Raw genomic sequence first — 25,792 nt, forward strand, 5'->3', positions numbered from 1 at the left:
TACTGTAATTTGCACTCACCCAGGTGCAAATTTTGTGTGTGCAAATTGTGCCTGCTAAAAGAGAGGCTGGGCCTCTGCCATTTTCAGAATGTATCATAAAGGTTTTAATGTCCTCAAGAAGCCAAGAGCTTGGTTTAATTTCACCTCCATCACCACAGCTCTGTGAGCACCATGACGGGCTGCTGCAATGATACTGACTTGGAAGGAAGGGCACCATCTGTGAGTCACCAGTCTCACTTGGTTCAGCAGCTGTCTTCCTGAGAGGTCTCTCATCTAAGTGCTCACCAGGCTCCATGTTGTGTAGCTTATGAGACCTCTGTGAAAGGAGGCAAGGCTTCACACTGCGATTCCTACAGCTTCTGTTAATCCCTCTGAAAGCCCCTACCCCCGACCACAGTCCTGTTGCTGAATGAAGTCAGTGCCAGAAGAAGCAGTAGTCTTGTTGTCTGTGGCAGTTGGGCGCAAGAGAAAGCAGAAGAGAAGGTGAAAATCTGGAGTATTTAATACCTAACGCACCCATCAGCAGCCCTTACAGTGTCAGGGGATGCCTTTGTGCTTCCATTATTGTCCCTTTGCTGCTTTGTTTAAATAAACTCCTCAGCTCTTGTCTGGGGCTGCTCGGTGCTGATGTGCTCTGTCAGGTCAGTATTTCAGTGGTGTTTCTTTTGTCTCTTTACTCTGCATCAGTATTTATTCAGGACCAAAAGGCAAAATGCGTCAAGGCTGCCCAGGTGCCAGAGGGGCTATTTTAGCCTCTCAGAGGGAGCGTTCTCACTGTTTCCCCAAATGTTGCAAGTTCGCTCACCCTTCCTCCAGTCCAGCTGCTTCTGTGAATCCCGCTCCCCCCGGGTGTTTGGTGGCATGTGTGTGCACGAGTGTGGTGGGAGGCTGCTGTGTGTGTGTGTCTGTAGCTGATTGTCTATTTATGGGGAGAGGGATGGATCTGTGTTTGTGTGTGTGCGTGTGTGAGAGAGAGAGAGAGAATGAGTCTGTGTGGGAAATACATGTGTGGTGCCCAGTCTAGGTGAAGGTGTCGATATGGAGAATCTGTGTATGGGTGTCTCCAGCCCTGGCAAAAAAACTTGTCTTGGTTTGGGGCTGTTCTGGGCTTGATATCTAACATTCCTCTTGTGAATGTGTCCCTCCAAATGGAGGCAGTGTCACTCCAGCACTTCCCCCACCCCCCACCCCCAAACAGACCGCAAACACACACACCACAAACACACGTGTCTCTGTTCTCATGATAAGGTATTTGTGCACTTAGCAGTCAGGTTGCTGTGACTTTTATTGCATCCTCTTGCCTGTTCTCTTTGGCACAGCTACCAAAGCATGTTTTAGATCTAAAATAAGAGCCAGCAAGCCTGTGCCTGCCTTTGTGGTGGGTGAGATTTTTCATTCCAATTCGAGCTGCTTTTAGAAACTTCTGCAGATGCTCCGTTTTAATGAGGAAGTTTTTCCCCCAACAGCCTCCTAAATTTAGACTCTTGGCATTTTTGTACTTCCACTAAAAATAGTTTCCAGGGCTCTTCCACAAAAAGCAGCCATTTAAGCACCCTGCACACAGTGACCAGCAAGCCCAGGTTTTAGGATATGTCCCTGCTGAGACTGAAATGTGTGGGTGTGCTATGGTGACAGGGTGCAGGCTACAGCAGCAGCCTGGTGGGCAAATGGCAAGGGAAGAGAACATAATTGCTCTTTGCAATTGCTCTTAGCTCTGCATCAAAGCAGTTCTGATTTGCTGCTGCTACTGCACTCAGCGATTTGAGAACCGGAGGCCAGACACTGGGGGACAGCTGAGTGCAGCAGCCCAGGGCAGAATTGGCTGCATAGATCTCTCAGGAGAGCAGGCTGCACCAACGAATACAGGTGCGTTGCAAGGGCACAAGGGAGCGTGGATGAGCTCTGGAGGCCCCAGGCCTGGGTCTGTGTTGGGTTGTGTGTGATTTTTGCAAGGGTGCCTATGTGAGCCCTGGAAGCCTCACGGTGGCCAATGAGCTCTGCGGAGATTTCAGTTGTGAAGAGAGGGAAAGTAGGAATACTGGGGTAGCTTTGGATTTTTCCACTATAATTGCTCCAGGACGCGGGAAACCCATTTGTATAAATGGGCTGACCCAAACCCCCAGATCTAAATGTCCCCAGTTCCGGAGAACAGTGTCCTGGCCCAGATCTGGATCAAAATTTCAGGACTGGGTTGTCTCTGTAAAGGCCTGAAATCCCAGGTGTGAACATTTGTGGGGACTGACGTGCAGACACAGATTCTGCATCTCAGCCCCTCATTGAAAATAATGTAGCTTCGGCTTTGAATTGTCTTGATGGCTGTGCTGTAAACATGAGTTATTCTAATGACCATACATGCTGCCCCGTGCCACATTGATTTGAATGATTGGGTGACTGGTGGGATGAAATTGCTCATGTAATCCATCTTGGTGCCCACTGGGCCACCATGCAGCCTTACCCTGTCATTTGAACAGCAATAACCTCGGGATGCCATGTAAATCTCTCCCATCCACCAGCGCCAACACGTGATACCACAGCACTGGATACCAGCCTCAGACATGATGGGAAATGCATTGGCTGGGTGGCAAGGGAACACAGCTACATTGCTTCAGTCTCCAGCTGACTGTATGTACCAGGATCTCTGAGGCGCCCCTTGGTCCAGTTCCAGCAGCAGCATCTAAAAAAAAAAAATGCTGACGTGAACCATAGAGAGTAAAGACAGACATCTGACCAAAGCCAGCAGGGAATATCAGAGCCCAGACCACAAGCCTCCCTCTTCTGGGTTTGTGAGCCTGTTCTGCACTCTGAGAAGCTGCTTTCTCTGCCCCCTCCCCTCCCCGAATGTGTGGTTTTTCTTTTCTCCTCTGAGGGCTGCTTTTATCTTTGTTTTCATAACAGAAATACCTCATCCACATTAGGGCTTTTCAGAGTGTGTGTTAGAAAGAGAAGGAAGGAACCAAGCCTGTGAACTGGAGTGAACCTAACACAGCTCCCACCGTAGGGCGAAGGGAACTTCACATAAGCCAGGCTGAAGAATCAAGAGCTTTCACCAGCAGTGACAGTGCAGGCAGGTTTAGGAAACCATTTTCTACATGAAATAATGTCCCCAGAGTTCATGCAATACAATGTGTTTCTGTCTGGAGTCATTTAGTATCAAGACACTTCCCAGCCAGCTCCAGTCTCTACTGGCAAATACAATGAATGTATGTGGCTTACAACATATCCTACAGCTGATGTTTTGATCTGATTATGGCAGAGGATGAAGAGGATTGCAATAGCCAAGTATAGGGGGAAGTAGAGAGGCTCAGGGAGAGGGATGGGATTGTTTATTTAGACAGAGGATTAGGGAACATTTTATTTTATTTATTTGGTTTGACTGGGATGGGCAGTGGAGGAGTATTCATTGAGCTGGGACTGGGCTCAGGTTACCAGACCTCAGAGTGGCATGCTTCTGCAGAGCTAATCAGAATTGTCTCTTTTGCTGTTGTGTTTCGATCAGAAATGGCATGTTCTTGAAGTGATTCAATATTCATTCCTGGCTTTTGCCCCTCCGCTTTCCCTGGAGTTGGTGATAATGGAACAGCTCCACATTTGCATTCCTTTAAGCTGCCGGGGTTGGAGTGTTACTCACGCCTTCCGCTCGTGGTCTTTGCAAAGTATCCTTAGATTTTCCCAGGGTTACAAGGCTGCTTTTGGCGGCCTGGATTGTCTGGATTCCTCCTGCAAAGTCGCTACATTTCTTAAATTCTAGTTTGGTACTAACAAACACTCAGTAGCAATGCTAAGCCTGTTTGGGCAGGCAGGGTGACCTCTGCAATGTGTTTCTCATACATCCTCTCCCCAGTGGCCAGGTTTATTCCTTGGGTAACTCCAGAATCTTCAGTGGGCTTACACCAGGATTGAAAGCAGTTCAGTGTTTGCCATAGCAAATTTGCTCAGCCTACCGTCCCTTTCTGCTTACTCCACTGCCTAGTTTACCACAAGGGGAGACAGAATGGAAGGAGTAGTCGATCGAGATGGAGCTATGGAGGTGAAGTAATGGGACAGTGATGAGAAAAGGGAAATGCCAGTTCAACATCAAGAACTTCTCCCTAATAGACAGGTGCATTAGATTGAGGAATAGCCTTCCAATAGCCCCCCATTGCTTGGGACTCTTAAAATTACAGTAGACAAATGTCCTGAAGTCTGGCCTGGCCTGGAGATGGATTAGGATGGGGGCCCATTATCCCCAATGTAGGCTGAAGGAATATCCACGTTTCAGCTAACATGGTTTTCTAGTAATTCTCCTATGGTGGGAAGACGTGTTGACTCTTGCTGCTGCTGTACTCTTCCCCGTGGCCCCCAACCCTCACAGGCCCTGGAAAACAAGGTTCCTGCAGGAGTCTTACGAGGGCTTCTCTGACCCCGTTCTCACAAAGCATGCAATTGCTTGCATTAGGGTGGGTTCCGGGGATAGCTGTGGAAAGGGGAGCCCCTGGAAGCATGATTCCTGCCCAGGGTCTGCAATATGCCTCGGAGGTGGAGAATCTGGAAAACAATCCTGGAATTCCCCCCTCCCATTAGTGCAGGCTCCTTCATGCACAGCTAAGAACATGACCTTTTCTAGGATTCTATAGCAGCCCCTCTCCTTATGTCTGTGCAACACTTTCCATTACCACAGAGCCTCCATTCTGACTTTATAATGATACATCAAAGGTAGCTAGTGGATTGATTCAAAAGGTGGGGAGAGGAAAGAATCACTGTGACATTTTGCCAGCTTCCTCCCCAAATAAATGTGCGGCAGGAATTCGGTATAATTGCATTAACTGTGGGGAATTTGTCCCTGTAGACAGAGTGCACAGGCATTGTACCAAAATGACACAGGGATTTTCACTTATTTTCCCCCCTTATTAAAATAGTCATCTGGATTTCCTTTTATGGCCAAAACCAAATCTCAAAGCCGTGATCCATTGGATGGTGTTTTCCCCCCTTCACCTCACCAACCCACTGAAAAGGCCAAATTCCTCTAGTTTCAGTTTATGAGTGTGAGGAGCTTCTCAGACAGCTTTCATTCTGAAAAGGTAACATTTTTTAACAGCCCACGTTTAAGGTAACTTGAGTGGCAGGAGATCCCAGTGATATATATACACACTAAAAAGGAAGAGCTATTAAAGAGATAAGATATTTGGAGCACATATTCTCTGCAGAGTTAAATAGCAAAGAAAGGAGATAACTTCCGAACTCTGGGAAAGCCACCAAATATTATGAAAATAAAATTCTTAAATGAATCAGTTTTTCCTTACTGCAGAGATTCTGTTTTCCTGAGTATGATGTCTCTGCATCAGCCCCTTTCCTACAACATACGCACAATAAACTCTCACACAGAGCTTCCTCCAAAGCCCATTGCAATCAGTGGAAAGACTCTCACTGACTTCAGTGGGCTCTGGATCAGCCTCTGAAAGTATATTCTGAGAGCACACAAATATAGTCTCAATATAAAGCATTTACCCCTAATTATACAACGCACAGGCTCACACAACATGCACTCACGAACCAATGAGCTTACACAGCTCACAGGCACATAACTACAACAAATCACATCACACACAGATTCACACAACACACACTAACTCGTGCACAACTCAGTTAATCCATAACACATAACCACAATCAATCACACAACATACACATGCCAACTTTCCCAACACACACACACACCCTACCTCTCAACTCACAGAAAACAGTCTCCCAATGCACAGGAACACTCAGATTGGCACTCTCATACAAGGGATCCATTACGACACTTTATGTGCATCAAATCAAACAACTCACACAGCCCACGTATAGACTAAGCAGGATCACAGTTGTCTCTGCCACAACAGCTAAACTTAAATGCATGCAGACAGTTTTAATTACAATTATTTGCAGGGTAGTATGGGTCATCTCTAGCATTCCTGGAGCAGCCCCCATCTTATTATGAGATTGCAAATTTTATTTTATTTTAGAAAGACATCAGTAAAAATTATTTTAAAATGTCACTCTAGCCATATCCCAGCATCTCTATATCCAGTCATGAGGAGAGTTCCTAAAACTTCTCATTTTATTTTCCTTTCCAGGGGAGGGGCAAGCTAACTAGCTCCTTTAACTCCATTTCTGTGCATTAGTAGCTTTTTCTATGGTTGATCCTATGTATTATGGATGCACTGAAGTCTTCAAGTTCTGAATGGAATTTGCATTATTCATAGCAGTACTTATAGTTTGTCTTAAAAAGCCCTGCAGCCTTTTAATGAAATACTCAGATTTTAACATCAGCCAGGATGAGATATATTTGTTTATTGTTTTAAAGTTACCACTGTGGATTTTTTTTTTTTTTACCCTTTTCTTTTAGAACATGGGAAATGTGGTGAGGAAGATGTGGGGAGGACAGGAAGAAAGGAAAGGGAGAAATGGAAACACTGGAATGAGATTTCAAGGAAAATTAGAGCTCAAGACTCTTGGTGTCATCAGAGCATGTTTCAGGGCCCTCAGGACCAGGTTTTTAGACCTCCGTGGTGCATTTTGATATGCTATGGCAGCATCAGCCAAGGGGAGGGGAGAAAAAAAGAGTTTTCAGTGCTTGAGCTTACTAATGCAGATGGTGAGTGTACAGGCCATGTGCCTTAGACCTATTGCACCCTTTGCTGAGTGTTACTTCCACAGCAGGTTGCACTGGGCTGCTGGCACAGTTTTTGTTGCACTGCTCCATAACGCATGGTTTAATGCTGAGGGATGGGAGACGAAGGAGGAGAAAATCACATCACTGGGGTTTGGTTGGATTTAAATATGAAAGCTGGGTGCAAATAGCACTGATTCCAGCCAGATGTTGTAGGGGGACTCCCCTCCCGTACACACTGCCGAGGCATCTCTGGCCTGACCTGCAGTCTCCCCGTTATTGCGGAGCGAGGGCCTCTTTTGAACTACCACTGCCAGTTATGCCAAATTGTGTGGAGGTTTTGGTGCATTTGTCCAGTGCCCACCATACTGAGTTTCCCTTATTTCTAGCAGGTCTCTGGGATAAAAGGCTATCCACTGCATCGGGGGTCATTCTCTTAGCCATTTACCCACACCATTTTCAGGTGACCAGTTGAGCCCTGGGAATACAAACACAGCCCACATAAAAGATCACAGCTTTACAATCTTCAGCTATTTTGGATGACTTCTGAACGGAATGATGAAGTCTTACCAGGCCACATCGTGTTAGAGACAAGCCTAAATGGGACTCGAACAGCCCAGACCTTTTTCTCCCATTTCCATGACAAGCCTGAACCAAAACCATCAACTCAAACTTGCTGGCCTTGGGACAAGTCTAGAAGAGGGGGCGGGGGGATTCTAAACTCCTAGCAAGAAGAGGGGTCATACTCTTCCATGACATCACACTCAGGTGCTGCAGAGATGGTTCTTATGTCAGACCCAGAGGATTTTGACTTCAGGTGGAGGAAAAAGAAGCAGCAGCAGAAGCAGTGACCAAGTGGTCCCAGCCCCTCTGAAGTCAATGGAGTTGTGTCTGCCTCCACCTGTAGTGAATTTGGCCTAATGACTTAAACATAGATCCTGTTTCCATACAAACATCCCGAGTGTTCTGTCCCTGGTGACTGGGGAACTCCTTAAATCAAAGCCCTGAGACTCAATAGCAAGGTACAGAGCTATGTGCTTTATTGATCACATCTGCACTTGGGGGCTCCCCCACTGCACTGACTAAAAAAGTCTGGCACTCGTGTGCACTGAGCTCTGCATAAAACCTGGGATGGATTCCCTGGGGACAGCTGTTCCTTTGGCTATTCCAAAACGCTGGTCAGAAATATAGAGGGGGATCTTCCCCAGCTCATTACACCAAGTATTAAAAGAAGAGAGAGAGGGAGAAAGAGAAAAGAAATGCAGAAAAGTTGTGACAGCATGATTGTTTCTGAATTAAATACCAAGTTCCCAGGAGTTCATAAGCACTTTAAGTGTGATTATTATTATTTTATTTGGTTGTGTATAGTTCTTAGTTACCTCTGAGGCTTGGGCATAAAAAGATTTGAAAAGCAAGAAATGCGGGGTGGGGGGAAGAATTCCTAGATTTGATTAAACATAAACCTAAAAATTGTTTCCTCATTTTGTGTGCAGTACTACTGGGGACTACAATAAGCACTCTCTCTAAGTGCAGCACTTGGTTTGTGCATATATAATAATTAATAATAAAAAAAAACCTTTGCACTTATATAGTGCTTTGCCTCAGTAAATCTCAAAGTGCATCACACTCTTTCATGTATTTACCCTTTCAATGCCCCTGTGAGGTAGGGAAGTATTATTATTATATATATGGAGAGGCTGCCTGTTTTCATCTGGCTACTGTGGCAATCTGAGGAACATTTTCCCACAAATCCCCAGCTTGTTCCCAAAGTTATTTCTGGTAATTCTCGGCCGTTAATGGCTTGGAACCTGCCAATGGTAATGGAAGGTCCTGCAAAGCATTCTTCATGCCACTGACTGCTTTACTGTCTTTTGTGGCTCAATTACTGTCTGGGACTGAGCTTTGTGAATTATGTCGTACCTCTTAGTCTGTGTTTCAATTACGTGAGAAGAACATTTCCAAGGCAATTAAAGGTTTCCACAGCTTGTGGTCACAGGGTCTGTCTGAGAGGCCTGCAGGAGCTCACCTTGGGAAGTAGGGGAGGGGCAGGGGAATTATGGCGGGGGAGTTCGGAGCACAATGAACACAGAAAGGATTGGTTTTAGGAGGCGATGTGCTGAACTCAGGCTGCAGTGGATGAATGGGGGACACTCTGTGTCCATCACCAGCTGTTACAAAAAACCCCCCACCTTCAGGGTGTGTATGTGAATCTGTTCAGCGCGGTCTCCTTTCGTTCTGCGGCTGCAGTATATGTGTGCGCATGGGCTGAGACAGCACGGCCAGGCCTCCCATCTGTGTGTTGTCTGCTGTCTGTTAAGGCAACTTGGCTCTTCCCCAGAAGCAGTGATTCAGACTCTAACAGCCAAGCAGTCACACCACCCTTCATTCTGCTCTGTTTCCCATCCTGTGCGAGTCCGGACTGAGGTACATCAGCAGAACTGGATGGGGAGACCTGGGTACAATACCTGGGGTGCGCGAGCACAGCTGTGCATGGAACCTTGCACACCACTTGCCCATATCACGCCCTGCTTTAACTGAGCGGAAAGATGTCACCATTTTACCCCGTTTTCATAAGCACTCAAAACATATCTCCGAAAAGACAGAGCGAGTCGTTCCTGTCTTGGAGAGATGCTGGCACACAGCATGAAGATCCTCTCAGCGTTCTGCTGGTACAGCACAAGGCCTGGCACCTTCACTCTATGGCCAAGTGGAACTTGGACGGCGGCTTAGGCACACGTATAGACAACATCCACGCTGCGGTTTCTACTAGGACCTCTGTGTGTGTGTTCTCATGTTCTCATTCTTCACCTGTCAAGGGCCTTTGATGAAAAGTGAGCTGCGAGGGCCCCTTGGGGAAGAAATAGTCATGTACCATTTTGAGGCAGGATTCTTTCCATCGCATTGTTTTGTCTGTAAGAAGTCACCTCTCGTTTCCATAATATCACATTTCCAGGACAGCTCTGCTTGCAGACCTGCCATTCATGCTCGACTGGAGAGCTATTGTTGACGGCGGAGAGTGTGGCTATAAGTGATGTCTTAATTCATTGCACATTCGTAAATAAAATAGAGAGAAAGAAAGGAAACAGCTCAAGGTCAAGATTCATTGCTAAGTGAGATTCCTGCAACAGATTGTTTAAAACAGCCTGCAAATAAAAACAAAAGAGTGGGTTACAATATACTGAAGTAATCAGAGGGCGAAGGAGGGGTATAAGTCCTGCTGCCAACATGCTTGGCAAACTCTGAATGAGACTGAACCCTTTTAAAAGGGATGATATTTTGGGATCTTTTTTAATAACTGTATTTAATGCTGAGGAAAAGTGCTCACATAATAGTCCCAGAAACAGTAGCCATCTAGTTATGCATAGCTAGAGCTGGGAGAATCCTTTAAAAAACAATTTGATGAATAAAACCCACAGATTCACTTTGGAGCTGATTCAAATCCCATGGAAGTCAAGAGAAAGGCTCTTATTGATTTCAGTGAGCATGGATCAGCCCTTTGAAAGTATTCATAGCTTTTTTTATTTGTGCTCCACAAATATTCATATAGGAGCTTTGGGTTGTTGTTGTTGTTTGGTTTGTTTTTGTTATCTAGAACATTAGCAGAAAGTGAATGCTACATGAGTGCTTGTGCAAATGCTGGGTTTTTTTGAGGGGTGGAGGGTCATGAAGGGCCTCTCCAGAAGCATTCAGATGGCCAGTCTGAAATCTCTTTAGCTTTCCCTCCTGTTTATAGAAATTTCTGTCACTCTGTCCAGAAGCAGAACTAAACTGTGTGACTTAGGTGACCAGTCACACGTCGCAGAGTGAATAGTCAAAACTTGTTTGAAAGGAATAGTTTGGAAACAATACATGGGTTGTAATATAAAGTGTTATAACAATTCTGAGCAAAGAACTAATTTGTAAAATATCAAAGCATGTTTGAGGATAATTCACATGTGAAATACATAGCTAAATTCACTGACTAAGTTATTAGCTATGAATAATTCTCCGCATTAAAGGTAAGCACTATTAGTGATGCAGAAGTTTCTCTTACTCTGTGTGCTAGTCAACATTTTTATGTTTTTTATCTGAAATAAAAATTTTAATGCAAAATTTCAATAAAAACCAAAATTTGGAACATTTCAAGTAGTTCTTTGTTTTCACTCTATTTTGGGTGAACTCGTTCAAATAAAATAAGATATTCTACCACCAACCTTATCCCAAAACTCCTGCTGAAAGTTTATTGATATGTGACCAAGTTTGGTTAACTATTTTAGTTATGTATGAGTCTCCGCTCTTCCCAGAATGAGTAAGGATGGTATTTCTGCTTTTCAGGAAGCAAGAACTACCAGGTATACATCAACAGGTGTTGTCATGAGACCTGCAGCCCAACTTTGGAAACTCAAGAAGTTTGGATACTGTTGCATTCTCCTCCAAACTAAAAATCTTGAACCTTTTGTGGATTGTCCATCACTATTTTTTCCTTCAGTCAGTGAGGTTACCAGGTAACAAAAGCATTCGGGTGTGAAAGATAGATTCCCCAAACAGCATGAAACAAATGCAGTTGGGTATTTTTGGATGTGATGTGATGTGTCATAAAGACAGAAGGTGACTGGGAGGAAGCTAGGAGAGATAGATGCTACTGCTGCGTTTTTGTCCAATACATGACTTTTCAGTTAAAAATTAAAAAATGCTGCTGCGAAAGATGAGTTAAGATGTAGGTGGATGCCTTGGAGGATATTTCACGAGGACAGTGATTACAAATGTGCTGACAGATTCCTGAAATGGAGTGCTACTGAAATTGATAACCTACTTTAAGTCACAGGGCATGAGAAATGCTATTATATACATAGAAAATTTTGTGCTTTAATGGAATGGAAAGTAAGTGCCATGCAATGGCAGGTTGAGTCAAGGATAAGTAACTATGGCAGGCAGAGTCATGGGTAAGCACATAAACTGCTGTGTCAGGGTAAATTACCCTGTGTCAGGGTAATATCACACACAACAAAATGACATTAAAAGAATATTATTAAGGTTACAAAGTCAAGCACACAAAAGTTAGGAATTACCAGAAATTAAATTAAGGATGGCTGCATAACCTTAATTCAGCTCCCTTGTGCATATGCATTATGATATGATCTTTAATTACTGAATCATATTCTGGGTTTTTTTTTTCCTAACAGAAACTCTGCTTCATTCAGTGCTTCGAGCTATGTGGTAACTCATAATTATGGGCCATTACTCTGTGTATAGCCTCTGAAGAGAGAGGCACAGTGCAGACTCTGGCCCCTTTAAACAGTATGACTTGCTGGGAATAACATGGTGTGGGCAGGGGCCCATATAGCCTGGAAAACCCCCAATGAGGAGGCCAAGAGATGCAGGTCTCCACCCTTGAGAGGTGATGGCTGAGGAGCTGGGAGCCTAGAGTGGGTGCCCTGGATGGACCATAGATGGGGAATACAGGTACAGATGCTCTGAACTGTGACAGTTCAGTTTGTGACACTGGTTTCCCTTTGAAGCCTGGCATGTAAGTCTAATGAGGCTGGACTCTGATTATGTTGTGAGATCTGACAAGCTCACAGCTGGTATGGATGGTGGTTTTTCTCTATGATTTGAGTGGGCATAGATAATTTTATACCTGCACAGAACTTTACAGTGTTGTGGAGAGCCACCTACATCTTGGCATTGAAAAAATGGAAACATGAAATAGCCATGTGACAATGCCACAAGACAAGCAACTTCCTTATTAGGTGGTATTCACGAGAGCATCATGGATAAAATAGAACGGGAATTATTTTGATCTCCTCAGCTATGGGTAGACCTCATTGGAAGCATCCAGCCGCTACAAACCATGTGTGGACCCCTTACTTTAAATAAAAGACCTAGACTGAATGGAAAGCAACACAAATGAACAAGGTTTGGAAAATCTGGGGAAACCTGGAAAATTCCTCCCTCCTCTAATCTGTTTTAATTTTCCCTAATATTATTTGTTTATTTTAGTATAAAATATAAGAGTCTTGAGGCAGGGCTGATTCTTCTCTCCTTTACACTGAGCTCAATCAGGAGTAACTCCTCTGAAGTCAATGAAATTACATGGGTGGATCACTTCCATGAAAAGTGTCGGCTGTCTGCATAATACCAGGTACATCAACAACTCTGTATAAAAAAATGCAAAAATCACCATGGAAAGTAAGAGTGATGAAAGCAAACTGAGAAACAATAATGAGGTGAGACACCATAACTTCCTGCAGATACATACAAGGGCATTGCACGGAGACTCTAGATCAATTATTTTAGTTAATCAGCAAGGGCAGGACAATGAAAAATGGGCTTCACCCTTTGCAGAGAACATTTGTGAACTATCTTGTAACTTGTAACAAGTGTGCACTAGTGGAAAACACTGTCAAGGAAGGTGGTAGATTTCATGGGACTGGAGATATTTAAGGCTTAAACTAGGCACCTGGCATGCTGGAGGGGATAGACTAGATGGCCAGCATAAAAACCTTTCCAACCCCTTTGTGAAACCTGGAAGCACATGTACATTTAGTAGAATAGCGACAAGAATGTGCATGGGGGCTTGATTCCCTTTGTGGGAAGAACCTTCAGATGCTCCATCCCTGCCAGAAGAATAGAAAGAGAAGACTGGGGAAAACAGAATGCCTGGGGATGGGGGGGTAGGGGAGGGAAGGGATCCACCTATGAATGACACAAAGTCATTTCACATAAGAAGTGGAAGAGCTGGAAAGTGGATGCGGGGTTGGGGAGAGAATGTGACTCTCCCTAAATGGGTTGGCCTGGATCCACAAAGGGACTTGATCATTGCAAAGCTCGATGACTAACTTTTAGGCACCTAGAAAATCACAGGAACATTGTGATTCACAAAGTCTTAGTTAGGTGCTTAGGTTCCCTATACAATGAATGGGGAGAGGCCGGCACCTAAGTATGCAATCCTTAAAAGCCAGCACACTAGGTGAGCCAATAGGAGATGCTGACAAATCACCCTCGGATCTCACCTAAGTCTTGGCTGGAGGGAGGTGTCTGTCTCTGCTAGCAATGCACAACTGGGAACATGAAGTCAGGTGCCGAAGTTCTGCCTTGTGAGAAGTAGTGAGACACCTGCCTCTCTTCATAAAAAGCAGCTGGAGGCGGCACCACCCACCTTTTAGCCCGGTGGGATGTAGAAGACCCAGGTTCCATTTCCTCCTCTGCCAGAGGGGAGAAAGGAGACCCCTGCTCAAATTCTATTTCACAGGTGAGTGTTCTAACCACTTAGCTGTGGGATATACAGATGTAGGGCTCCCGTAGGCTTTCCTGTTGCAGCCTTTCCACTGTGTATAACTAGTGTAAGAGTCACTGGAGCAGAGGGACTGGACTGTGGGTCTCCCACCTCTCAGGCTGTACCCTAACCACCAGACTATAGACTCACTCTCTCTTTCTGGACCAATGGATCTGTAAGTATTTGTCCAGAATGGAACCGCTCCAACAGGAGAGAATGAGGGAACATCCCATAGCTCAACGGTCAGAGTATTTTCCAAAATGGTAGGATTTAACCGGGGTCTCCCTTCTTCCCATCAGAAGGGGGAATTGAATGCAGGTCTCCCACGTCCCAGGTGAGTGCTCTAACCATGAGGATAGATGTTATAAGGAAGAAAGCAGCGCCACCTCCAGCCACATATCTAACTGGACCAGATTCAGTTGCTGTGCTGAGAGGCTGACTCCTGGATCAGGCTCTACACACAAGTTAAGCAGGCAAAGGCCTATTTTCCCCACAGTTCATGGATGGCTCTGGGGTTGAGGCAGGAGATAGGCGTCCGGCCACCTAGAGGGAGGCAGAAATATAGGTGATGAGGGAACTTTTACTCTGAAAATTTAGGCACTGAGTGAGTTTAGCCACCTATAGCAGTTTTGTGGCTCTCAGTGGGGCCTAAAGCAGGGACTTAAGAGCCTATACCCTAGACTTAGGTGCCGAAGTACCTTTGTGGATCTGGGCCTATAACAAGACTGTGTCCTGTTCTCAATCTCTTCAGCAAGCTATTTGGGAGGCTTTTAGTGCCCTAGAGAGGTTGAGTCAAGGGAAATGGGAGCTGTGGATAGTAACAGTGAGAATTCAGGCAGTAGGATGGGGAAAGGTGGTAGGGCTCATCAACTTATCTACTTTGTCTCCATTATTCTCTATTGATTCACCTGTTAGCAGGAGTTACAGCCCTACATAAAGCTGCTGAAGTGCTGCAGACTCCTTGTAGCAGCTGCTGCTCATTAATTGCCCCTGGGATATAAGATAAGTGGACCAGGCTCTCTAGGGAGAGGGAGATAAATAGGACAGGTTCTCGGGGGAACCAAACTCAAGGAAGAAATAGGGGTTGAGGTTTTTGCTGGATGCTTGTTTTTGAGTTATCAACACAGCCAAACCCCATGGAAAGGATGAGTTTGAGTCCTAACTTGGTGCCTCCTGGCTCTTTGGAGGGTGGGGTTGAGGGTTAGCATGTTTGCAGCTAGGCTTGTCATCTGGTCTAGGGTTCAGTCAGATTCTCTGTCCTAGCCAGTTCTCCCCTAATAGCCAACTAGTGTAAAGCAATTCAGCTTCTCTTTCAGGAACAGGCAGGAAAAACCTCCAACTGCAAGTGAAATTTTTATCTGCTCAGAAATGTCTGGAGTGGCAGGTTTTGTGTGTGAAGTCAGGACCATAGGAAATGCGAAGGAAGTCACTGTGGGAAGGCAGAGTTCTGATGTGTCTCCAGGAGTCTCCTGTGACTTATTTTTTTAACCTTTTATTTCATTTTTTCTTTTAAATGTTATCAGCCAGTTATCCCAGCCCCTGGCAGCAGGCTCATTCAAAATGCCCCCTCAATTGCTTTATTCCCTCCTAGGAGCTCCCTCCAGCTAGAAAAGCCAGCTTGCTCTTCAATAATGAGTGAGATGTCAGGCTACTACTACTGGGGCTGGCCTCTTTTTGCTGCGTATAAGCTGTGTTTGGGCAGCCAGGAGCCACTTGACAGATCTGCCTGGCACTCTGCCTACTCTTCCATTTAACACAGAATATCTTTTCTCTGCAGCCTGCTCTTAGCCTTGTAATAAGGGAAGAAAATCCCTCCACCTGGAATGCACAAAGCATGGACTTCAAGATCCCTTTTTGGTGTGTTTTTTAGACTTTGCATTTGATTTTCTGTAATACAACAGGCAGGATAGGTCTGAAACATAGCATGTTTCATCCTGAATACCTTCTTCAGCAGGTACTGGGCTTAAGTATGTGCTTTAAGTGCTATGCCAAAGAGGGGTGGACTCAAGCACATGTTAACCACATGTTCAATATTTAAGTGCCTGACTGAATTGGGACCTCAAATGGGGGAGGGGAGAAATAGAAGAAGGGTGCCAAATTTAATTACGGAACCATGGCAGCAACTCCACAAAGTTACAACTTGCTTTCCAATATAAACCTATTCTTCCCCTCTACACACCAATTTCCTCAACACAAACAAATAAAAACCCAAGCAAACCAACCAACTTCCTCTTCTCTCCCCCCCTTCCCCCCCATCTTTTTCTTTCTTTTTGTAATGTTGCACATGTGGCTTTTTGGCACCAGAGTGTGCTTTGGGAGAGTCAGATGTTAACTGGATAGGATGTCTTTGAGGTATCAGATTTGAAAAATGAGAACTTTGAATTCTCTGTAGCACCCACCATTGCTGTTTCGAAGATAGTGGTGGGTTTTTTTTTGTTTTGTTTCCCCCTTTTGGAAAAGTCATCTCGGTTTCACTGAATCATCCAAACTCAATAAATAGCTGATTTTTACAATGCCACCAGAATTCCGTTCAGTAATCCTCTGTGAGACTTGGTGCCTCAAGATATTTTCGTGTAATGTGGAGCGATTAGTTCTGGAGATGGTCACTGCACACATGTGAGCCCCTCAGAAAGTGGCAGGCTCCCTAGCACAGTGGTTCCCAAACTAGGGGCGCCACTTGTTCAGGGAAAGCCCCTGGCGGGCCTGGCTGGTTTGTTTACTTGCAGGTTCGGCTGATCGTGGCTCCCGCTGGCTGCGGTTTGCTGCTCCCTTGGCCCGCGCCGCTTCCCACAGCCCCCATTGATCTGGAACAGCGAACCGCGGCCAGTGGGAGCTGCAATTGGCCGACACTGCAGGTAAACAAACCGTCCTGACCCGTCAGCGGATTTCCCTGAACAAGAGGTGCCCCTAATTTGGGGACCACTGCCCTAGCATTTATAAATTCCTCTAGGTATAGAGACAGCTGCCCAGGATGGGAGCCTGATTCTGTATAACGAAGTGACTATACAATGCTGCCACCTTGATTCAATATTTGCACTCACTTCACACTCCCTTGGCATAGTGGTAAATTGCCTACACGAAGTGCAAGGTGGTGCATAGTCAGGAAATGTAAGTGTAGAAGAGGTCATCAGGCATTGGATATGATTTAAATTCCATGGGAGTAAAGATTACCGTCAGGGCTGGGGAGAGTGTAATCTTTATAGGACTAGGGTGAGCCACAATGGGCAGGAGTTGATAATCTCCATAACCCACCAGATCTGGCAGCTCCTTCTTGTGCCATGGATCAGATCAACTTCAGGATTCCTGCAGCCATTCTAAGCGCTGCAGGGGGAAGGTAGCAGTTTGGAGCATGTGACTAACAGATTCTACACTCTGTGGGAGCAGAGCTTCTGACAACAGCTTCTGCATGCTCCAAGTCACCTTGATTTACAAACAGTTTTTTGAACTGCAATATTCTAATAGTGCTTCAGGGGAGGTTTTTCAACAGCACAAAGAGCAGGTAGGGCCCAACTCCCACAAAGTCATTTGTGCCGATGGAAAATCTCCCCCTTAACTCTCTCTTGCTGAAGTTTCTTAATGAGCCGGGAAACAGTAGCAAGGGAGTGAAGAAAACATTTATTTTTCAGTGCATGATTGATTTTTACTCTGGCATGGTCCATCTAACATTCCCCAGCCCCCCAAATTCGCATTGGCATTGGATCCTTACTAGGGTTGCCAACCCTCCAGGATTGTCTGGAAGTCTCCAGGATTTAAAGAAGAGGAGTACTTGTGGCACCTTAGAGATTAACAAATTTATTTGAGCCTAAACTCACAAAAGCTTATGCGCAAATAAATTGATTAGTCTCTAAGGTGCCACAAGTACTCCTCTTCTTTTTGCGGATACAGACTAACAAGGCTACTACTCTGAAACCAGGAATTAAAGATTAATCTTTAATTAAAGATTATATTATGTGATGAAATCTCCAGGAATTCATGCAACCAAAGCTGGCAACCCTAATCCTTAGGCAGCTCTAGGTTTGTTGTGGGGATGGGCCTCTGTTTAGCAATGTTGCATAATTCTTATTATGTGAACAGCAGGGCAACATCGCTGAGGCCTGTGCTCATTTGAGCCCCAACGCAGTGCAGCACTTAACTATGTGCTTAGCTTCACTGGGGCTTAAAATTAAGCGTTTATTGTAAGTGCTTCGATGAACTGGGGCTGTGGCTCTGACCTGAGTTTACCTAGTCTTGTGCCTCAATGGATTGCAGTATGTGTGAGCCTTTTGAAACATTGATGTCTTCTGGGCCTCTCTCTTTCTCCTCTATTCATTTCTTTAAACCAATCCCCAGTCAGGAGAGGGAAAACCCTATTAAATTACCCTAGAATATATCCCCCCATTTATGTCTCCATCCTTCCATTAACTTGGGACCCCCTGCGATAGCTTGCATCGGCAGGTATGGTGTTGCGTTTTGCTCCCTTTCATCCGCTCGGTGACATTCACAAGCTGGCATAAGTGGCAGGAAAGGATTTCCATTTTTAAGGACATTGATGAGATTCCAGGGGCTTACCATTAAAAGAGGGGGTGGGAGGTGGACAGAGAGGAATTCATCCTTCCCTCCTCCCCAGCCCCCCAAATCAGAACTTTCTAATTCTAATTTCTAATTGGTCTGAGCTCTGCAGGCTCCTCAGACCCCTTCTGGATTCCTGACCCCATAGTGACCCCACAGGTAGTCCACACACCAGCCTTGAACAATCTAATGTCCAATGCCCAGCCTATATTAAGTTCAAGAGGATGGGGAGAACCCATAAAAGGAAAATAGGGTGCATGCTTTTTAAACATACATAAGCAAATGTGTGTGTGTTGTATGCACAGTACATCACGCATTGTACACTGTTCTATGTACAAGTATGTAATGGATACACTCAGAAGTTTCTTGCCCTTCCCAGGGTACATCTGCATTTCCCCCCTTCTATTTATGAGTCTCTCTTCCTCCCATTTCAGTCCCACTGGAGCCATTTGTTTTTGCAAAGACATGACCGAAAAGGTGGAATAAATAATTGCAAGGAGCTGAAAAAAAAATCTTGCAGTGGGAAATACATTTGGGGGAAGGGGGAAAAAAAAGAAAAAAAGGAAGCAAAGGTTCCCAAGAACCTATGAAGAAAACAAGGGCTCATCAGAGCATCCCAGAGAGACTGCGTTTCCCATTAATGGAGAAAGCAAATTGGAAGCTAATTGCTGGATTTGTAGATTTTAAAAAAAATATTATATGAAAAAGATCTGTGTTATGATTCATCTGTTCTGCAGAATAAGCCAGTAATTTAAAGAGACAAGCTGCTTTAGCAATCATAGTATTACAACTATTAATTATAATAATTTCTTAGGTGGCTCATTATCGAGGCACCAGAAGTGTGCTAAAGAGTGGCTGGGGAAGATGACACAGACAGCCCACCCCAAACTCCCCTTTGCCATGAAATTGCCCTAGATCAAAGAACAAATGGGCCTAATTTAAACCTCCAGAATTTGGTGGCGGGGTGTGGAGTGTCTGGATCTGGATCGGAACTTTGCCGCTTATGTTCATCTGTGGGCCAGATAGTCAAGAAACATTCTTCTGGGCAGCTGCTCCTTTTTACACCAGCTGTGCATCTGGCCCTCTACGTGCAAGCTGAATGTTAGCAGCAGAAGTGCTCTGTTGGCACTGAGTGAGGAACGGCTACTTCACCATTTGATCCCCACCTGCCTCTGCAGGGTGCTGCAGCTCTCCTGGTTCTGGCAGTGTGAGTCTTACACACTGTTTCACTGATTTGTAGAGGACTTACTTTTGAAAATCCAGAGCTCCTCTTAATCCCCTCATCTCTTTTTAGGTCCTCTTAGCTCATAAGGGACAGTCCTCTTACACAGTTCCCTGGCTTGCTCCAACTCCACCCATGGCATATTCCCCTCAACTGTCCTGGCAGTATGGCTGCAAAATCTCACTTCTCCTTTGTCCTAGCATTTTCCTGACTGGAGTGTTGTCCAATGTGTATGAGGAAGGGTGGGTGAGATGGGGAACTAGGTTTCCTGGATTCTCATTCTAACTCATTGTTTGATGATGGACAAGTCACTTCACCACTCTTTATAATACTTCCCTACCTCCCCAGGAAGGGAGCTGTGAGGGTTAGCTAATTAGTGTTTGAAAAGCGCTTTCAGATCCTTGGTTGAAAGCATGATTTCCCTGGGAGACCTCTTCCTCCTGTTTATTCACTCACTAATACACTAAACTGTAGACACGATGGGTAAGCTGTTCTAGCTGAGGGACCCTCAGCCTGTTGCTATGATGTGATAAGGGATTTATTTCTTTGCCATCATTCATTCTTCCCTGTCATGCCTATGGCAGGAAACCGTCTCCAGAGGAACTCCCAATGGCAAGAAAAGGGGATATTGCAGCAGCAAGGGGGAAGCTGACAACATGCTAGTGGGCTTGGGGAGGATGTGCTCTAGCATATTTATTGCTCTTTTTGAAGAAAGAGAGAGAAGAGAAAGACCAAGAAGAGGGGGATGAAAAAGGGAAGGTGGATTCCACTGAGCATACATTAGTTTCCAAGGCTGCTTCTCAGGTGGTGACATCCCTTCCACAAATAGTTCATGGTAAACAGATACCAGATGCTTGGTGGCTCTCTGTGGCCCTCACTCGAGCCTCATGATTTCAAAAGGCTATTCTCCAACCCCAGCATGGGATCAATCACTCTGATAGTGAAAGGCACTGCAGAGCTGCCTTTTCTGCACTCGCCTCTCTTTGTTTCAGCTCAGAAACCTCTTCCTGCTTTGTAGGGAGTGAATTCCAAGGGTCCTGAAAGAGTGAGGCCAGTAACACTGGCTAGAGATAAGCATGAGGGAGAGCAGGTGCTGTGCAAACTTCCCCACAAAGGACTGCCAGTGCAACTCATGCCTGGGCAGTCAGTCCAGCACTCATCAGCAACCCTACAATAACAAACCAGTTCACACAGCCCAGTGCTGATTTGCTGTAACAAGGTAGTGTGTACAGCCCAACAATGCTGTAATGCTATGGTTGTAATACCAGCTTTTATATAGCAGCCACAGAACCCAGAACACTTTACAAAGGAGGGTCAGAAGCACTATCCCCATTTTACAGATGGGGAAACTGAGACACATGCATTTGAAGTGACTTGCCCAAGGACAAATTAGCATAGCAAATTAGGGTGCAATACCCAGTGCCCAGGGCAACTCTGACACGATGATAAATAAATAGCCTGATGATAAATAACAAGGGAAAACCATTTCCATTTCAAGCCTCCAGGAAGTTAGTGACTGAAAAAGTAGACAATTGTATAGATTATGAAAAATACCATGGCAAAATCATTTTAATATATACATTTGTACTCAGCATCATGTAGGAAGATGCTTGGGAAAAAGTATCATGAGGCAGAGGGACCATCTTTGGATTCTATGTTTACACAGAGCCTAGCACAATGGGATCCTGGTCAAGACTAGGACTGCTAGACCCTACTGCAATACCAATAACAAAGGGTAATCCAAGAAATATCCTGCAGCCTGCTGAACCAACTAGCCTTTTCCTGTTCCTAAAATATTTGTATATATGTTAAATGCCAACTAATTATTAAGAACATATTTAGTGAGCATTAACAGCTATGTAATCAATGCAGATCTATTATGCCTAATTATATACGTGTATCTGTTACATAGCTCCTAATCTTCTATAAATATGTTTTTCATAATCAGTTCATTAGCAGGTAGCTAAATTAATGCAAAGAATTCGCCACACAAGTTGGGTCCTGGCTAAATTCCAATTCAGGTAATTGCAGTCTGGTCTCCCTCAATCCCTCTGGCATTTCCATGGGGAATGTATTTATTTTTAACTTCCTATCCTAAACTGCCCAATAGTGTCCCTGATAACCGTATGCCAGATCCCACCCCAAAGGGGGTTGTGGAATTTCAATGGAGAATGAAGTGAGTGATCTCTATAGAGTAACGCTCAAAACATATCGTGTATGTTTAGTCCATCAGAATTTCAGATTAGGTTATTATTAATCTCCACAGTCGATCAATAGCAGCACTCTAGTCTGGGAGAAAAGACACTGTTAAATAATGAGATGGATTAAATCTATCAATCTGTCTCTCTCGGCTTTTATATCCTACTCATCTCTGTGTTCCCTGCATGCTGCTTGCCTTTGGAGACCAGGGCTCAAATCCTGGTTAGATTACAGTTTGATTGGTCTCCTCCAAGTCCACATTGCAGAATCTCCATACAATGTAGAGGAATTTAGCACATCTGGCCAAAGAAGAGGCCACTGGAATGGAGAGGTTCCTGTAACTCAAGCCTGAAGTCCATTGACAGAGCTATGCAGAGTCCCAGAGATTGCAGGCAGGTGGACTGGAAAAGCTTGGGGTGGGAGGAGCTTTAGGATTGGAGTAGCAGGGGCTGCTACAAATCAGGGTTGAGGTGCATTGGTAGAGCTGCACGGAAGACCTAGAACTAGGCAGTGAACGTGTTGTACTTTCAGGGCAGAGCTGAGGTTCAGTGGCGTGGCTGCGTGTGGGAAGCTTGCATCCCACTGGCCTCTTACCAGCGCTATTGGTTTCTCACTTCAGTAAGCACTGATCTCGGCTGATTTTTTTTTTTCTTTTTAGTGAAAATGACCTTGCCAAGCAGCATGATGGGGTGCGATCTGTCATAGCCGGTAAATGTGAAAGAGATGGCAGCTGTGCAAACGCCAGGCTGTCCGGAGGGCTTGGGAAGCAAGGAACAACATACATGTTTCACCACAATTCAAATTATGTTGGGGTTAAGTTTGGCACTTCAGTAGTCAAAACATCTTTCAAAGGTCTCCTCGGGCTGGAAAGTCCCCTCCAATAGCCGCAGAAAGAAAGAAGCGTAACCCAATCCACTGCTCCAGATTATTCAGTGTTCAACCATGTAATTGAGATTAATCACTTCTTCCTGTGATCCCCGGGAATACCTTTCATGTCTGGAGCTCTCTTCCCCCTCTGCAAGACTTGAACTTTGATACTGTAGTGGAGATGCAAATGGAGGGAGAGAGAGAGGGCAAGGCAGGGATGCTTCCAACTCTAGGATGTATTCAACACGTTTACCATGCCCACCGCACAAAAGAAAGGCGGCCTCTTGGCATCATGAACCAACCCTGAGGATCACTGCTCCTTTCAGCCACACTCCCTAGCTTTAATTAGAAAGGGGTCCAAGTCACGGTGGTTAGAACTGGAATGGCCTTCCAGTATATGGATCAGAGAGCGTAGGTGCCTGAACTAGGGTTGCTATGGGGTGCTGCTGGCCTTGTTGTGACCACAACAGACCGGGGCTTTAGTCACAAAGCTCCTATCTGGAGCTGGATCTGCACATGCCACAAGGGGAGTGAGACGGTGGGAATCACAGCAGCTTCTCTCACATGGCGTTGTAGCTCACCGGCCCTGGGCCAGACAAAGGCCAGGCATTTGAAACAAATCTCATTGCTACCGGCCTGTCACAGCCACGTGTTTGGCCCATAGTTTTATGCAGAATGGCAGAGACAGTTTAGACATCTATCAAATTGACTTTGGCACATGTAGAATTCCTCTCTGTGTATGAATTAGCCAATTAATTGAAGACCTGACAGGAGTGAGTCTCCAACTACTGGAGTGGCAGGCCATGAGAAATGGCTCTCTTGCCTGCCTTCTGCTCCCCAGGAGGCTTCTGCAGTGTGGCAGGAGATAGTGCTCCCCTTCTCTAGGTTGCACTCTGCAGCTGTGAAAAGGTCAAGTGCTTATTGTCAGGGGACCCCTGCAGAGGTCCCGGGGACACCCAGAAGGAGGGGTAGAGCAGGCGGCACGGAAGGTAGGGGATGGGAAAGTCAAGCAGGATGCTGTTTTGTTGGTTTATCTCATACCCTTCTGGAATCTGGTAACAGGAGACAGGGTGCTTGAAATAGCTTGGATAAGTGTCCTGGTTTGGCTAGCTCACTGGGTAACATGAGAAGAGGTCAGGAAAGCTGTTGTAGAGACCCAGTTTTACATCATTTCTTCCATTAGCAAATTGATTACTGCGTTATTGGGTCTGCTTTCGGGAAATACAAACTCACACACTTCTCTGTCTTGTGTCGGGCCTAAGAGTGGTCTCTAGACTCTCTTGGGGCAGGGGTTCTCTCTCTTTTACAAGCTTAAAGTTTAATAAAGGCATGAGAAGACAAGCAACATATGGAGTGTGCGTGAGGGGGTTGCAATGACTTATACACTGCTTATACACACACACGTTTGTATTAATAAATAAATGTTAATAGAGCAAATCATCATTTATCCCCATCTGCCCCTCAACCTCACCATTGTCAGGGGCCTGATTTCCTATAGAGGCTGCCGCTGAAGTGGGTCTTGCTGAAGGATTTAAAGGTGGAGATTGTAGTAGCTTTATGGAGCCATTCATAAAGGGGCAAGATGGAAGAAGGTGCAAAGATAGCTGATTTAGAAGCATATAAATGAATTGTCTCGGTTGGTATCATTATCTCAGTGGGTGGGAGATGACTGCAATTCCTGTCCTAAATTGTTGCTGTGCACTGTTCAACAGATGCCGCACTCCAAATCAGAGGTGGCTGCACTTCCTTGGTTGATAAGCTAATTTCTATTTTATAGTGTGTAAAGTGCTTTGTGACTCTCAGGGCAAAAGGACCGAAGGAAACACAAGATCAATAGTGGTAAAAGCATCCCACTATATCTTTGGAATCTGTGTGGAAGCATCAGGCTGTGCTATGTTGTGTCACGCTGCTTGCATCATCAAGGCATGAGGTTTGCCTCATGACACAACGATGCCACGGCAAGAGGCTATGATGCAACAGCTCTGTCCCACGGTTAATGACCCTAGATCTGAAGTTGTCTGATGACATGCAAACTGAAGCAGCTAGATTCCAAACTGTGGCATTCAACTGCACCTGCCATGGAGAAAAACATACCATACCAGGTTAATAAGAGAAACCCAAACAAAAGCTGTGTGTGCCTGCAAAGCAACTGAGTGCTGTGGAAATGAGTAAAGATCCTACAGAACTCACTAATGGCTTCCACCATTTGCCTCTGTCTCTTACGAGGCCTTCACTGTGCTAATTTGGACACATCCCGCATCCCACAGATCCTCATTATCCTACTTACGTTCACTGCTGTTCTCCATAAATATTTTATAAGCATCCTCTTTGCAAATCTTTCTCTTGGATTTGCCTGATGAAGCTTTTTTGCACTGAAAGAGAAAAGAAAGGAGGGGGGAACAGTGATCACATTAAAGAGCGTTGCGGGCGGGGGCTGGGAATGGAAATAAACCTGTTATTTTACCCAGATAACTAGGTTGCCTTGTTTGTGCTGTCATTTAAAAGGTGAGTGCAGCTGAAACCTTTAATCAAAACAATCTTGTGTGGGGTGTGCTTAGATTCCTCTGTGTTGTGCAGGTTCCCTGAGGGGGCAACTAATCTTAGTACCAGCCATGCCAAATCCTGCTGTAGGAGGAGAATCTGGAATGTGGGCAAGGGAAACAGAGCGTAGATTTTTTCTTTCCTCCCTTCCCCACTCCCCCTTAGAGACCCATCCACCTGCTGAGCAGAATGTGGCTGCCAGACTTTATGGCTGGGAGCAACCCCACAGACCCTCAGTAGCTCCAACAGATGGGAGCATTTAAAGGCACCTAATGCTGCACAAGATAGTTTCAGTCTGAACCCCCAGCCGAGCAGGGCTTCAGGTGCTCAGTCCCGCAGGAGAACTCAGCAGATGGAGCCTCTTGCAGCTATCACCTCAAAGGGCAACAGTTCAACCAGCGGAAGCTGACGAACTTTCTTCTCCCAGCCAGCTTCCATAGTGATGGAATCTGACCTTGCCGGCTTGTTTCCTGGTGCACATGCTGCAGCTCCAGAGTACCTTCATGAGCTCTCCCTTTCCCCGCTCCACCTT

Source organism: Lepidochelys kempii, chromosome 9 (genome assembly GCF_965140265.1).
Source record: "Lepidochelys kempii isolate rLepKem1 chromosome 9, rLepKem1.hap2, whole genome shotgun sequence".
NCBI lineage: Eukaryota > Metazoa > Chordata > Testudines > Cheloniidae > Lepidochelys > Lepidochelys kempii.